The sequence below is a fragment of the Peromyscus eremicus genome, chromosome 19 (assembly GCF_949786415.1).
Source record: "Peromyscus eremicus chromosome 19, PerEre_H2_v1, whole genome shotgun sequence".
NCBI lineage: Eukaryota > Metazoa > Chordata > Mammalia > Rodentia > Cricetidae > Peromyscus > Peromyscus eremicus.
In genome coordinates, this window is record NC_081435.1 from 59,881,205 (window position 1) to 59,895,102 (window position 13,898).

Consider the following 13,898-nt stretch of genomic DNA (forward strand, 5'->3'; position numbering starts at 1 on the left):
TGGATTATGTTCTCTTTGATATTCGTAACTGCAGAAAAACATTTGATTGTAAAAGCTGTTGAGTTATGCCAAAATGTATATTTTAAAGGAACCTTGACTTCAAAATTTGGATATAAGGATATGTTGCTTTGGAAAAGAGTCTCTGCTTTGGTTTCCACAGAAAGCCAGAGACTATGGATTTGTTCCAGATTAAGATACATCAGGTTTGACCAGCCAAGACCCCCTGAAAGGTCTCCAATGACACCATGGCCCAGATGATTCAACATCCAGAATGGTTTCAAGTCAACTGGCTCAGATATACAGCCTCACGGACTACTCCATGATCCTAAAATTTTCTTTCTGTCTCCAGAAGATACAGCGCCCCCCTCCAGCAGGAAGTAGTAAGAGAAGCTACGCCCAAATTCCCAAATATACCAAGCTGGCTTTAGAGATGGAATTGGCTCACTCCCCCTCTAAACCCAGACATATTGCTCAAAAAAAAAAAAAAAATGGTTAAGAGATTCTTGTGTCCCAAATGAGAAGAGCCCTCTGGTGTGGGACAGAGAAAAAACAATATTTTTATTTAAATCAGGTTGATTATAAATACAATCTCTTTCTAAAACAAAAAGGGGGATAGTTTAGATATGATAGGATGAAAGGGTAGATTAATGAACCTACTTTTAAAGAGTAACAACTTGTTTAAAATGTTTTACATTGCTATAGATTTTAGTTTATTGATACAAATTTAAACTTAATTTTGTTATACTATATATATATTTCTATTCTTGTTTGAGGTATTATGTTTATGTAACTCATTTAAAATTGTAATGGATAATTAAAAAATAGATTAAGTTAGTCATCTATGATAATATTTGTAGCCATGTTAGTTAAGTCTTCTAGGTATACATAGATATATTTCAGATAGATAGGTAGTCTTCAAACACTTCAAAGACCTACAGAATATGGCATTTAAAATGTTTTAAAAATTTAGACTTTTTGGACAGTGAGACATGTCTGCTCCTGACAGCACCGATTTACTTCAGAGAGGAGGATGGGCATCGAAGACACTCCATATGGAGTTTATCTTCACCTTGACAAAAATAGCCATTTGGGCAAGAAACTGTTCTTGCCTGGACTGCCTGATCAACTGGACATGCAGGACCCATACAAAGGTGACCACTGAACTTTGCTTGACAAAATGGTCCTTCAGGTTCCTGCTTTGCAGAGAAAACTGCCAGACATTCTACAGGACACAGAGAAAAGTGAATAAGAGACTCTAGGCCTGTGGGCTGAAGACAGATGCCCCAACTTTACAAGAGAACTTTGAATGACTGTCCAGGCTCAGCTGTCTCTGTCTACCCTGCAAGACTCCCAAAAGTTGCTTGCATCCTTCTCCCATTTCTCAGGCAGTATTATATCCTTCTGAGGTCTTTGATGTGGTTAAAGACTAGATACTTACAATTTTCCTTAGTGATAATAAAAGATAAGTTAGATATAAAACCTTAAACTTACAAATATAAGATAGATAGGATCTCTTCTTTAATATTGTATCTGTAATTTTTGCTTGATAATTGTTTTGTTATATGTAATTTTACTATGTTAAAGTTAAAACCTTCCTTTTTAAGAAAAGAAAAGGGGAAGTGCTGTGGGATGGTCTGTATGTCAAGTGTGTTGCTGATTGGTCAGTAAATAAATCACTGATTGGCCATTGGCTAGGCAGGAAGTATAGGCGGGACAAGGAAAAGAATTCTGGGAAGTGGAAGGCTGAGAGGAGACACTGCCATCCGCCATCAGGACAAGGAAGATGTAAAGTACCGGTAAGCCACAAGCCATGTGGCAAAGTAAAGTTTAATAGAAATGGGCTAAATATAAGAGTAAGAGCTAGACAATGACAGGCCTGAGCTAATGGCCAAGCAGTTTAAATAATATAAGAGTTTGTGTGTTTATTTTATAAGTGGGCTCTGGGACTGGCGGGACTTGGTGGCAGGAGCTGGAGAAAATTCTCCAGCAACACACATTAAAATCATAAGTAATTTTTAAAAGTCCCACAGTCTTTGCAAATTCAAATGCATTAAAATTTTAGTCTCTTTAAAGTACCTAATTTCTTTTAAAAGTGAAAGTCTTTCTTCTGTGGCTTCCTTTAAAAATAAAAATTAAATACCTTCTTCAAGAGGGAAGAACCAGGGCACAGTCACAATCTGAACCCAGCAAAAAACAAACTCTAACACTATAAATGACTCAATGTCCAATTATCTGAGATTCACTCACAATCTTCTGGAATTCTCCAAAATGCTTGAGTCACTCCTCAGGTTCTGCCCTCTGCAGCACACACAGCTTGTTTTCTAAGCTCCAGCTGGCTCCACTCCACTTCTTCTGCTGTTCTTGGTGGTCATCCCATGGTACTGGCATCCCAAAATGCTGGGGTCCCTTACTGCAACTGGACCACACACTTTTACTAATAGCCTCTCATACATTCTCTTCATGATGCCAAGCCTCAGCTTCTTTTCATGACCCCTTCAGTCCTGGACCTTCAACTGCTCTAGAGGCTGCGTCTTCATCAATGGCCTCTCCTAGTGTCAAGCTTCAGCTGGTCCCCAGAACCCCATCATGCCTTCAAAACCAGTCCCACCTAGGTGATGGTTCCACATTATCAAGTCCTGGTGCCAACATGAGGTACAACCTTGGTCACCTCTGGGACACAGCTTCTCTGTGCTCTCAGAAAACACTTCCCAGAAGATTTCACCTTAGTGGTGCTAATTTCTTAGTTCTAACTGACCAAAATCAAGTATCCCAGCAAAGCAAAGTTTTGCTTTAGTAGTTCTTGGTATCTTAATAATCACAGCTGATTCTTCAGTCCCAGCAAACCAGAACAACAGAACCTAAATTCAAAGTAACAAACAGCTCCAATAGAGTCTCTAAATTTCCCTCTGAAACTTCACAAGCCAAGTCTCTATCCTCTGTACTGTTCTCAACATTCTTATCTTCCAAGTTACTAAAGAATATACCACTTAACACTCGAAAGTTCTTCTAGCCCAAAGTTCCAAAGTCCTTCCACAATCTTCCCCAAAACATGGTCAGGTCTGTCACAACAATACCCCACTATGATGGTATCAATCTGTCTTAGTTAGGGTTTCTATTGTTGCTATGAAACACCATGACCATAAAGCAAGTTGGGAAGGAAAGGATTTATTTGGCTCACACTTCTACATTGCTGTTAATCACTGAAGCAAGTCAGAACAGGAACTCAAACAGGACAGAATCCTGGAGTCAGGAGCTGATGCAGAGGCCATGGAGGTGTGCCGCTTACTGGTTTTCTTCCCCTGGCTTATTCAACCTTCTTTCTTATAGAACTCAGGACCACCAGCCCAGGGATGGTACCAGCTACCATGGGCTGGACCTTACCCCACTGAGCACTTATTGAGAAAATGCCTTACAGGTGGACCTCATGGAGACATTTTCTTAAAGGAGTTTCATTTTTCTCTGATAACTCTAGGTTATTTCAAGTTGACATCCCAAATCTGCCAGTACAGGGAGTCTGGGAATTTACACCAGCATCTATTCTCTTTGACCCAATAGTAGCAATGTGAAAAATTAAGGAAGAATCTGTGATGCCCATATACAAACTATCACAGCAACATCAGTAACAACAAGGTAGGGTCATTAGAGAAATTGCCAGATGAGATCACCAATCAGTGATAAATCAGCCAGACACAGAATGGGGTGAGATGGGAGAGTTTCACCTCAAGATGAATTTGGACTAAGACTTGTATTTAAGATTATCTGTAAAATAGGAAAAATCACCTTTGGAATGTATTTATATCAAGGACCAATAAAACATAAAACTATGGCTAATGAGGAATTCACTCTGACCTGAAGAAAAGTGTTATAGATACACAAAAAGATGTTGATAGTTCAGATGGTAGCATTTCAGGATCACTAAGCATTTAGACTTGGGGGGTCATGTGTGTTATTAATAACTGCTGTGTAGAGCTCCAAATATTCCATAATACTAACCATCTTTTTTCTTTTAAAACTTAACCCGGGGGGGGGGAATAAAAAAAAACTTAACCCAAAGAAAACTGTATAAATTGAAAGAGACATTGAGGTCACAAAGAACTCAGGATGGATGTGGAGGATGCCCATCAAAGTTTCTGTAACCATCTTCTATATGAGATTTAAGAGTTAACATTCCTTAGCTATTACCTTCCCCAAACAGCCACATACTGACAGAGTGTTAAGCCAGTTGCTAGTTACTAGAAAAATGAGGACCCTGCCCAGGCATCTGAACCTAGAACCACCTGTAAGCAAAGTCTCTGCATTTCTTTTTCTTTCACTTCTATAAATACTCAAAGTCTGCCCCTTGGTTAGAGAAAATGGACATCTTACTATATTTTCCCTTAAAGAGAGAAATGAGGGAAGAAGTAACAGATAAACAAACATTTAGCATTTACATTGGAAGAGTGTACGATATATCTGAGTATGTAAAGTGGGTGTATTTATATAGGGTTACCCAGTCTCTTAAATTTTGTTACAGAGGTTTTTTGTTTTTGTTGTTTTGTTTTGTTTTGTTTTGTTTTGTTTTGTTTTGTTTTCTTCCAGTATCAAGGTCTGCATAATGCTGCAATGGAAGAGAGAGGTAAATAAGTCCAGTTGCAGGGTTCTTTATGAAGAACCCTCTTGGAAATCGAATACTATCTCTAATATCCTTCTAATATCCTGCCCTTCCAAAATCTACGTTTTAAATCAGAGGATGCAGAAACCACTGGACTCATTGAAAATTGTTATTATTACTATTGCTGGGTGTTATTATTCTTAAGATGAGTGTACTATGCAGCCATTTGCTAGTTATTAAGAGTCATAAATTCTCCTTAAAGAAATTATTCTATAAGAATTGCATAAAAGTTACCAGGTTGTTTTTATCTTTTCTTTCTTTATTCACTTTCATTGTTATTATGGCTGCTCAATAGACGAAGGACCTTTTTTTTTTTTTTTTTTGCCCTGAATGAAGGACCTCTGTCTAACTGTTAATTGCATTTGTAAATTAAAGAATTGGTAGTAATCTGCCTATTTCATAGGCATTGATCTCGTGGAGGCACTGTGCATCTGCATTTGCAAATTTGTTGAACAAAATAAACTGTATTAATTTTTCACAATCGATAAAGTGAAGCTATTTCGGACTTGGAACACATGGTGTCAATTGCTCTCTTAGCTCTCTGTCACTGAATCCAGCAGTTGAGCTGAAGGGTTTTGATGAGATTTTAAGATGATTAATCAGAAAAAAATACTTTCAAAAATGAAAACATTATAATTCAAAACAATAGACCAAAAATGTGGCTTGTTATAAGTTCAGTATGAAGGAGAAAGGACTTTTAGCCTTTCCCTCCTGCTATAAACTAATTTCAGCTATTACATATTTGAATGCAAAATAAAACTCCAAATATGTCATGTTTGTATTCTTGGGCATAGGAAAGGAAGACTCTTGTCTACTTTTCTATCTTCCAACCCTATGCTCATTACTTCAGCAGAGGAATATCATTGGTCATATTTAGTAGGCATTCCTTGTCTTGGCTATTTGTTTTTAACAATAACTTTGAAAAACTATCCAGCTGATTTTAAGCTTCTTGGAATAGAAGTTACCCAATGACCAGAGTGTGTCTAACAATGTTTCATTCACATGAACTCTTTGGATGGTCAAAGTCCTATTTTAACTTATATTTAGGATATGCCACCAAAATTAAATGGTGATTTTCCAAGGCCAAGGATGAAAAGCAACAGAGAACTGTGACAGCCCTCTCAAACTTCCCCATATAGACAGTGAGGAGCCATAGCCCCTCCTGGATAATCCCAGGACTCTCCTCCATCATAACATTAGTCCATGCTCCCAAAGCAAAACCCAGCTCTCTGATTCCACTCTCTTCTTCAACCAATCACTGGCCACATCCTGTGACTTCTATTTCTTTAAATTGCTTTATCAATGACAACTTGGAATAATTCAGTAACTGATCCATCATTCTTTTCCATCTCTATAGTTTCCATGTGACAACTGAATGATCATTCTAGAAAAATGACCTAAGTCCCTCACTCTACCTCAAACCTGTAAATACTATCTTAGAAACCACACAGTAAATTCCAAATTCCTGGTAGCAATTTTATTTTGTATTTTTTACTATTTAATGCATTGGTATAATATTTTTGGGTCAAATCCATCCCCATTTCCTCCCCCTAAAACATCCTCCCTTTCTCCCTCAATGCACCACTCTTTCTTCCTAACTTTATGTAGCTTTCTCTTCTTCCTTCCTTCCTCTTTTCTTTCTTTCTTTCCTTTCTTTCTTTCTTTCTTTCTTTCTTTCTTTCTTTCTTTCTTTCTTTCTTCCTTCCTTCCTTCCTTCCTTCCTTCCTTCCTTTCTTCTCTCTCTCTCTCTCTCTCTCTCTCTCTCTCTCTCTCTCTCTCTCTCTCTCTTTTAAGTGCACCGACTCCATCTGGTGTATGTGGGTGTAGGGTAATCTGCTCGAGAATGAGTTTCTCATGGATCCCAGCTCTGAAGACAATCAACTCTCCCTCTCCTGATAGTCATCAATTGTAAATAGCTCCTCAGCTAGGGGTGAGACTTCATGATCACCTCTCTGATCCATGTCAGGTGTTTAAGCTGGTTCATCCTCTGTGGGTCTTGTCACATGCGGTCACAGCTGATGTGAATTCATGTGTGCAATGGCTGGAAAATACTCGATCACTGCAGACTTTCACTATCTCTGGCTCTTGGGGTCTTAGTAACTGCCTCTTCTGTGATGACCCCTGAGCTCTGCGGGGCAGGGTGGATGAGTGTGAATAATAATATAGCTGTCCTATTTACAGCTAGGGACTCCAGAGTCTCTTATTCTCTGCATATTGACAGTTGTGGGTATATTTCAAGGAGAAGCTTCTTTGATAAAGGTTGAGGGGTCTACCAATTAATGAGTAGAACAAAAAGAATGTAGGGGGCAGCCTATTACTATGGCCATTCAGCAGAGTATTAAGGAGTATTTCATTCTCTCCAAGACCTGTGATATAGGTAAGTAACAGTCCTCAGCATCAGTCTTGTCTTATGGAGTGGTATTTAAATCCAATCAGAAAGTGATTGGCTATTCCCATAATATTGCTGCCACTATTGTTCCAATGAGCATATCTCTCTAGGCAGTCCTTATTACTCACAGCTGTGTAAGCATGGTGATTAATTTTTCTCTATCACAAGTGCATCTTCCAGCACTATGTAACTAGCCAGTAGGGATGATGCTTTCAAGTTGGTACTAGCTTAATTTCTCCATGTCCTGTGACCTTACTGTGTAGGGTCTTGAGCAACAGTGTCTTACCATTAAGCTGTGAAGGACAGCCTGTATTGTTTTGGGAGTCTATGGGAATCTATTGACCAACAACTCAGAAGAGATGACCCTTGACGTTGGGCTTTGTATTTGATAGCCATTGGTGCCTGGGGAGTTAATCATCTCTTCTTATGTATAATTTCCATTTAAATTGAGTTCATATATGTATGTATATGCATTTATTTAAAAAAGATTCTAAGCCGGACGGTGGTGGCCCATGCCTTTAATCTCAGCACTAGGGAGGTAGAGCTAGGTGGAACTCTGTGAGTTCAAGGCCAGCCTGGTCTACAGAGCAAGATCTAGGACAGGCACCAAAACTACACAGAGAAACCCTGTCTTGAAAAAACCAAAAAAAAAAAAAAAAAAAAAAAAGATTCTATAATAGTAGGTGTCCACATGACATTTTTTTAAAATTTTGTTTTTTTCGTTTTACATACCATCCACAGAGCCCCTCACATCCCTCTGCCTGCTCCCCGTCCCCTGCCTTCCACTTCCACATGACATACTTTGCTGAATCTTTGCTATGCCATTATTCCCAGTTCCCTGCTCAGAGAACCTGGTCATATTTTTTAGTGTTCATAGAAGAGCTTTTGTCTATACACTCAGCCTAATATTATTGTGTCTTCCACACTTGATGTCCTCTATCCATGCCAAAATGTTTACAGTTCCTTAATCAACTTTTGATTTTTCCAAAACTCCTTTCTCACATAAGTACTGGTTGCTGTCTACTAGGAATGTCGGAATATCTTCATTCTTTGTCCTCTTGACCTTTATAGACTTAGAACACCACAGACATTCCCACATTTTGGTTCATTTCTACTTCTTGAATATATCTTGTGTACTTGTCTTTCTCTACTAGAAAAGATATGAGAGTATCTATTTTCATGCAGAAGAGCTTACTTCTTTGTGGATTTTCATTAAGTGCGTATTGAACAAATTCTTGGGATTGTGCCAAAAAACGTTCATAAAGGTAAATTTTTGGAGAGAGCTCATTAATCTAATCAAAATAATATTTTAAATTTTAGTGCTCCTTAGAACAGAACAACATAACAGTGAACTCAATATTAGTATTTATTGTGACTAGTACTGTTGGTGGAATCTAGCTTAGAAGTGTATTTTAATTAATCTGTACAGTATTAATTTATTATTATTAAATTAAAGTACAGTTATTATAGTAATTCAAATTTGATTTTCCAACTTATGATAAAAAGAAAAACACAAGAAATCCTGGGCTCTATTTTCTTCATAAGAAGCTTTGCATCTGCCCTCTCTAGATGGGACATGAGCTGTTTAGTTCAGCACCCGCTGCTGTACTCTTGATAACTGTGTGGCACGAGCAGTTATCTCTGTAACCCCTAATGTAGTGTGTGGCCATAGATGTTATGATGAGGCACTGAACAGTGCAGAGATACCTGTGCTTCAGGCAAGAACTCTTGTGTCTTTGCATTTGGTTTACAATCAGAAAGTTCTCCAGCCTTATTTGGATCTACTGATTTTTTTTTCTATTAGTTCTTAAGAATGAAATATTAGAAAAATGGGTTAATTTAGTTTATTTTGGTCCCAAAGATGATGGGTCCCACCAAGGAAAATTCCTGACAAGATCAATGAAAATTCTTACACTTGGATTATTTAATACAACTTGGTACCATGAAATAATTATTAGAAGAATGAGCCCCAATACTAAAAAGCTGCATCAAATGTTATCTAAATGACCTATCAACTAAAAATTCTAATGTTATAACTAGGATCTTTAAACATGGCCAAGAGATACTAAGTTATATTCTTAGCTTGTCTTCATTTGAGTCACACAACAGCTTAGCCTGCCTTTTATTAATAATAACAAACAACTTATAAGCTGTAACCTCAGCTAGAGGGCTGATTCTTTGTGGCATTAGCCGTATCACAGAAACTGTACATAGTTCTAACTGCTCCTGACAGATGAGAAATAGGATAAGGTCTCTTTTTATCACAAAGATTATGAATGTCAGTCTGAGGTGCTCGTGTTAGAATAGAATTTAAAGTCTCAAAAGGGACAGAGGAATAAGAAAATCACATTCTGTAACTGAATTACATTCCTTCCTATCACCTAAAGGACAGTGTAATACCAAGCTCCAATAATGCTCATTTGATTGACTCTGTCCAAACAGCCTTTTATTAGGCATGGGCAGCTTCTCCATGATGGATGACTATGGTTTATTGTGCAGATCTCAGTTGCAAACGGAGTTGGAAAACGTCCCTTCACTGGCAGAATTGTGATGAAGCTTTCTCCCTTCATTATTGCACAGTAAACTCATTAGAATAAAAAGAATGAAAGAGTGGATAGGGATTATAGATTCTTTGCTAACCTTATTGTGAGAGAATAATGCATTTAATTTTCCTTTGCTGGACCCGACCTGTCATGAACTTTTGTTTGCTCTTTCTTGCCCGAGTCCCTTGGGTGCTTAGAGCATTTCTTTCTGTACCTTTAAAGGGAAAGAAGGGCAGTAATCTAATCAGGCCCACCAGAAAATATCTCAGCACACACCAAGTTCCCCAAAAGACTTTGTCAGGCTGAAGTGGATGAGAATGCTAGCATGCAAAGGTTCTACAGGGATCTCTTTCTATGGGAAAGCAAAGACACAAGAAATATTCGAAAGGAAATAATTGTGTACTGCATACATTTTATTGTATTGTGATAGTGGGAGTTCAAATAAAAATTTACTCCAGATTAAAATTATGGTACAAATAAAATTAATGAAGAACAGGTCCATGACAGTATTTCATGGACCTTAAAGTCACAAAACTGTGAAAAAGATGATGAAAACACAGAAACAACACTGCTCTTCATGGGCGATTCCACACAGGCATCCCTCAATATTTGGATCTCATTCAATCAGGGACTTTCTACCTGTCCTATTTTCTAACTCCTGAATCAGTAACATGCTGTAAAAATTGTTGTTTCTTAAAATAAATGGACTCAAACAAATTAAATCCTCTCATGCTTCCAGCTAGTCTACAAGATAGTGATAAAGACCAGTAATTCTAAATCCTCAGTGATCTTCATAGAAAATTAATCATAGGGATATATTGACTATTTTCTTATATCCATACCCTTAGGGCAAAATTGAGAAAGATAAATGTGTCCACAAATTTCCATTAAGCCCCTATCAAGTGATCCCCGGATGGCTGGATGTGCAAGGTTTATCACAATAGTAATGTATTTCAAGTATGTGTCCATTGTGTGCTGAACTCATTTGTATTTCTAGAGCTTGTGATTTACACAAAAAACTTGCAGGAGAAGAACATTTTTCGCAGACCCTCAGTGAACATTATTGAAATTTTATTTTGCCATAATTATGGTCACTTCTGATCGACACAAACCTGCCTGTGAATCATCAATAATGACTTATTTCTCCATACAACAATGGTGTTCAAAACTCAGAAAGTGTAAAATGAAAAAGGTGATGTTCTACTAAGAGTGCTATTTAGAATACTGTCGTTAGAGCGCATGCTACTGTTTTCAAACTTATATTGGAAAAACAACAACCACCACCAAACATCAACAACAAAAGACCCACAACCAATCAAAATGGTGAGTTCTCAGTGTGCTAGGCATTTTCTGAGCACAATCACTCCTTCCCAGTGCACCTCTCAAACATCCAGGACACTGAACAAAAGTGGCTGCACTATTAAATGTCAGGCATAAAATTCACACCAAATGGGCAAGTGAACACCCCTTTACACAAACCTGCAATGAATGGATGTATAAGTACTGTAAATATAGGGCTCATTTATGAAAAATCTAAAAAAAGAAGGCAGCACATCAGAATGCTGCCAAGCCCTGTATCTATCCTGAAGATGCACAATAAAGGGGGTGAGTATGGATGCTGTCTTAAGAGACAAGTTTAAAGTCATTAGTCTGATCAACATAGGGGTTTTACCTGATTCATTCCCAGCCCAGGGCAGTTTACCCCTCCTTAGGCAACCTGGTGGTCTCTAGCTCTCAGGAGGTCACCATATAGATCATAACTTGATGTAGATACCTGGTTGGACACACTACATTCCCAGACTCCTGGATCCTTCAAGTGATCCTCCTGTCTCAGCTTCCTGAGTCATTGGAAGTAATTGGCAAGCAGGCTACAATTGCATAAGCACAAAGGTTAGGTAGAAAATAAGGGACTGAGTATAGGGGATATGTATCCCAAAGAAGGGGAAATAGAATAGATAGCTATATATGGAGGAGGAAGTTACAAGTTCTACTAAGGAAAATCAAACACAGAGCGAGGAAAGAGGGCAAAGGAGGGAATATAGGAAGGGACAGTTAAAACTAAGGGCCATTTGAGGGGTCATTTAGGAATCTAATAAAGTAGAAGCTTCATACAATATATGTATGTATGAAGGCAGGCTAAATGAAATTGTCAAATAATGGGGGAGATAGAGCCCCAAGTGGACATCTCTCATCACTAACTGAAGCTATTATTAATGGAAATGGGTTATATCTAATCGAGCTGTTGGCCAAGGGGGTCAATGGGAACCTAGAACAACCCAGGCTATTGCTAAGTCTATTGGTGGCTCTCCACAAACAGAGTAAGGCCTATTGCTGAAGACAACACCCACACGATTCATTGAATATAGAGAAATTGAGCTGGTGCCTACTTAGAGCCTTCACCCCCTATAGATTAGTGTTCCTAGTACATGGTACTCTGCATTCTACCAAAGGATAAAGGTAAATACCAACAGTTACAAACTCTTCAGTCTACAAGAATGACCTAACTGCAAGATAACTGGTACATTGGTGGCACAAAGCTTGTGAGAGTAACCAACCAATATTTGATTTAAGTTAAGATCTACTCCATAAGATGGAACACATACCCAATGCTGCTTGTGTGGCCAAGAACCAACACTAGATAGGCCAGGGACAAAAGAGATAGCAAAATACAACTGGTATACTAAAGGAACACAGCAATAAAATGATTCCTAATGATATTCTGCTATATTCAGAGATCTTAGTTCTTCTCAGCCATCATTGGAGACGATTCCTCCAGCAGCAGATTGGAACAAAAACAGAGACCCACAGCCAGACAATATGCAGAGAATGAGAGACCTTGAAACACTGAGCCCTAAAAGAGGTGTTGCCATCAAATCCCTCCCCTCAGGCTTCAGGGAACTCCATGGAAGAGAAGGCAGAAAGAGTATAGTAAGAGCCAGAGGGAATAGAGGACACCGAGGAACCAAGGCCTTCTCGACGCAGCAGGGCTGGTACACAGAATTCACTGTGGCAGCATGTACAGGGCCTCCCTAGGTTGGCACCAGATGAGGTCCTAGAGTTCAAAGACGTGAACACATACTCCCATCCCTAACCCAGAAACTGTCTCCAATTGATAGCCACTTGTAAATGAAAAGTTAGTTTTCTCCAAGTGAGAACTATTGGAAAACAGACCAGTCTTAAGAGTAGGCAGCATGCCTAGCAGTAGATACCAACAGAAAATGAACTCAACAGCATCTTTGGAGGTTCTTTTTCGTAATGTTAGGCCATGGCAGGTATTTTGTTGTTGTTTTTATTTTTTTTTCTTGTACCTTACACATCCTTTGTGTGTGTGTGTGTGTGTGTGTGTGTGTGTGTGTGTATATCTATATCTATATATATATATAGATATATATATATATATCACATAAATATATTATGACTTCTGTTTTAGGGTTTTCATGGGATTCCTGAGAGTACAAACATGTGTATCTCAGGATGTATATGTGTTCCTTCTGCTTTTTCTTTGGCTCTTTATCTTGTTTGGTTGTTTTTGTCATATTCTGATTAGTTTGTTTTGATTTATCTTATTTTATTTTATTCTATTATTGTTCTTTAGATGCCTGTTGGTTTTCTAGCAAGAGACAGAAAGCCTGTTGATCCAGACGGGAGTGGAGATGAAGAAGAACTGGAAGAGGTGGGTGGGGGGAAACATCATCAATCTATTTTATGAAAAATATTTATGTTAATAAAAGTAATAGGAATAAATTAAGTGATTAGTCTGGTGGATTTCCCTGAACCTTTCATCCTTTGTAACTGGTCCGGATGAAAATGACAGAGAAGGGAGGGGTGTGTGCTTCACGCTGGATCTTCCTGAGACTTCTGAACACAGCATGAAAGAGCCCAATCTGATATTTTCTGTCTTTTATCTTTCACCCTTTTATCATATTCTCATTTCTTAAATCCAAGATTACTTCCCCACCCCTATGAGTACATTAGCCTCAAACCTGCTCTATCTAAACTATATATTGCTCCTTCCTTTCAGGAAAAATGGTGACACCTAAATTTTCCCCTTATTTCCTTATGTTATTTATTCAACTGGCTGTGAATTTATTAACTGAACAAATACTCACTGGTTAAATATTTATTGAGAGTATGCCAATGCAGAGATCATAGAAGTTCCTCTGTGGTTCTGCCCTATGTCACATCCCATAAAAATCTATTATCTAATGGACTTCAGTCTGGATCAATGCTTCAATAGACCAAGATATCTTAAAATAACATGGAAATCTCCCCCCACCTCCATCCAATGTGCACTTTTAACAGGAAGGAGACCACA

The 13,898-nt window shown here is 38.2% G+C and overlaps 1 long non-coding RNA gene across 1 annotated transcript; it reads left to right on the forward strand.

Annotated features, from left to right (window-relative positions):
* Nucleotides 1-3,039: 3,039 nt before the first annotated feature.
* Nucleotides 3,040-13,331, forward strand: LOC131895568 (uncharacterized). Its single transcript, XR_009375217.1, has 2 exons — nucleotides 3,040-3,273; nucleotides 13,179-13,331. It is a non-coding gene; the product is annotated as an uncharacterized LOC131895568 (long non-coding RNA).
* Nucleotides 13,332-13,898: the final 567 nt, after the last annotated feature.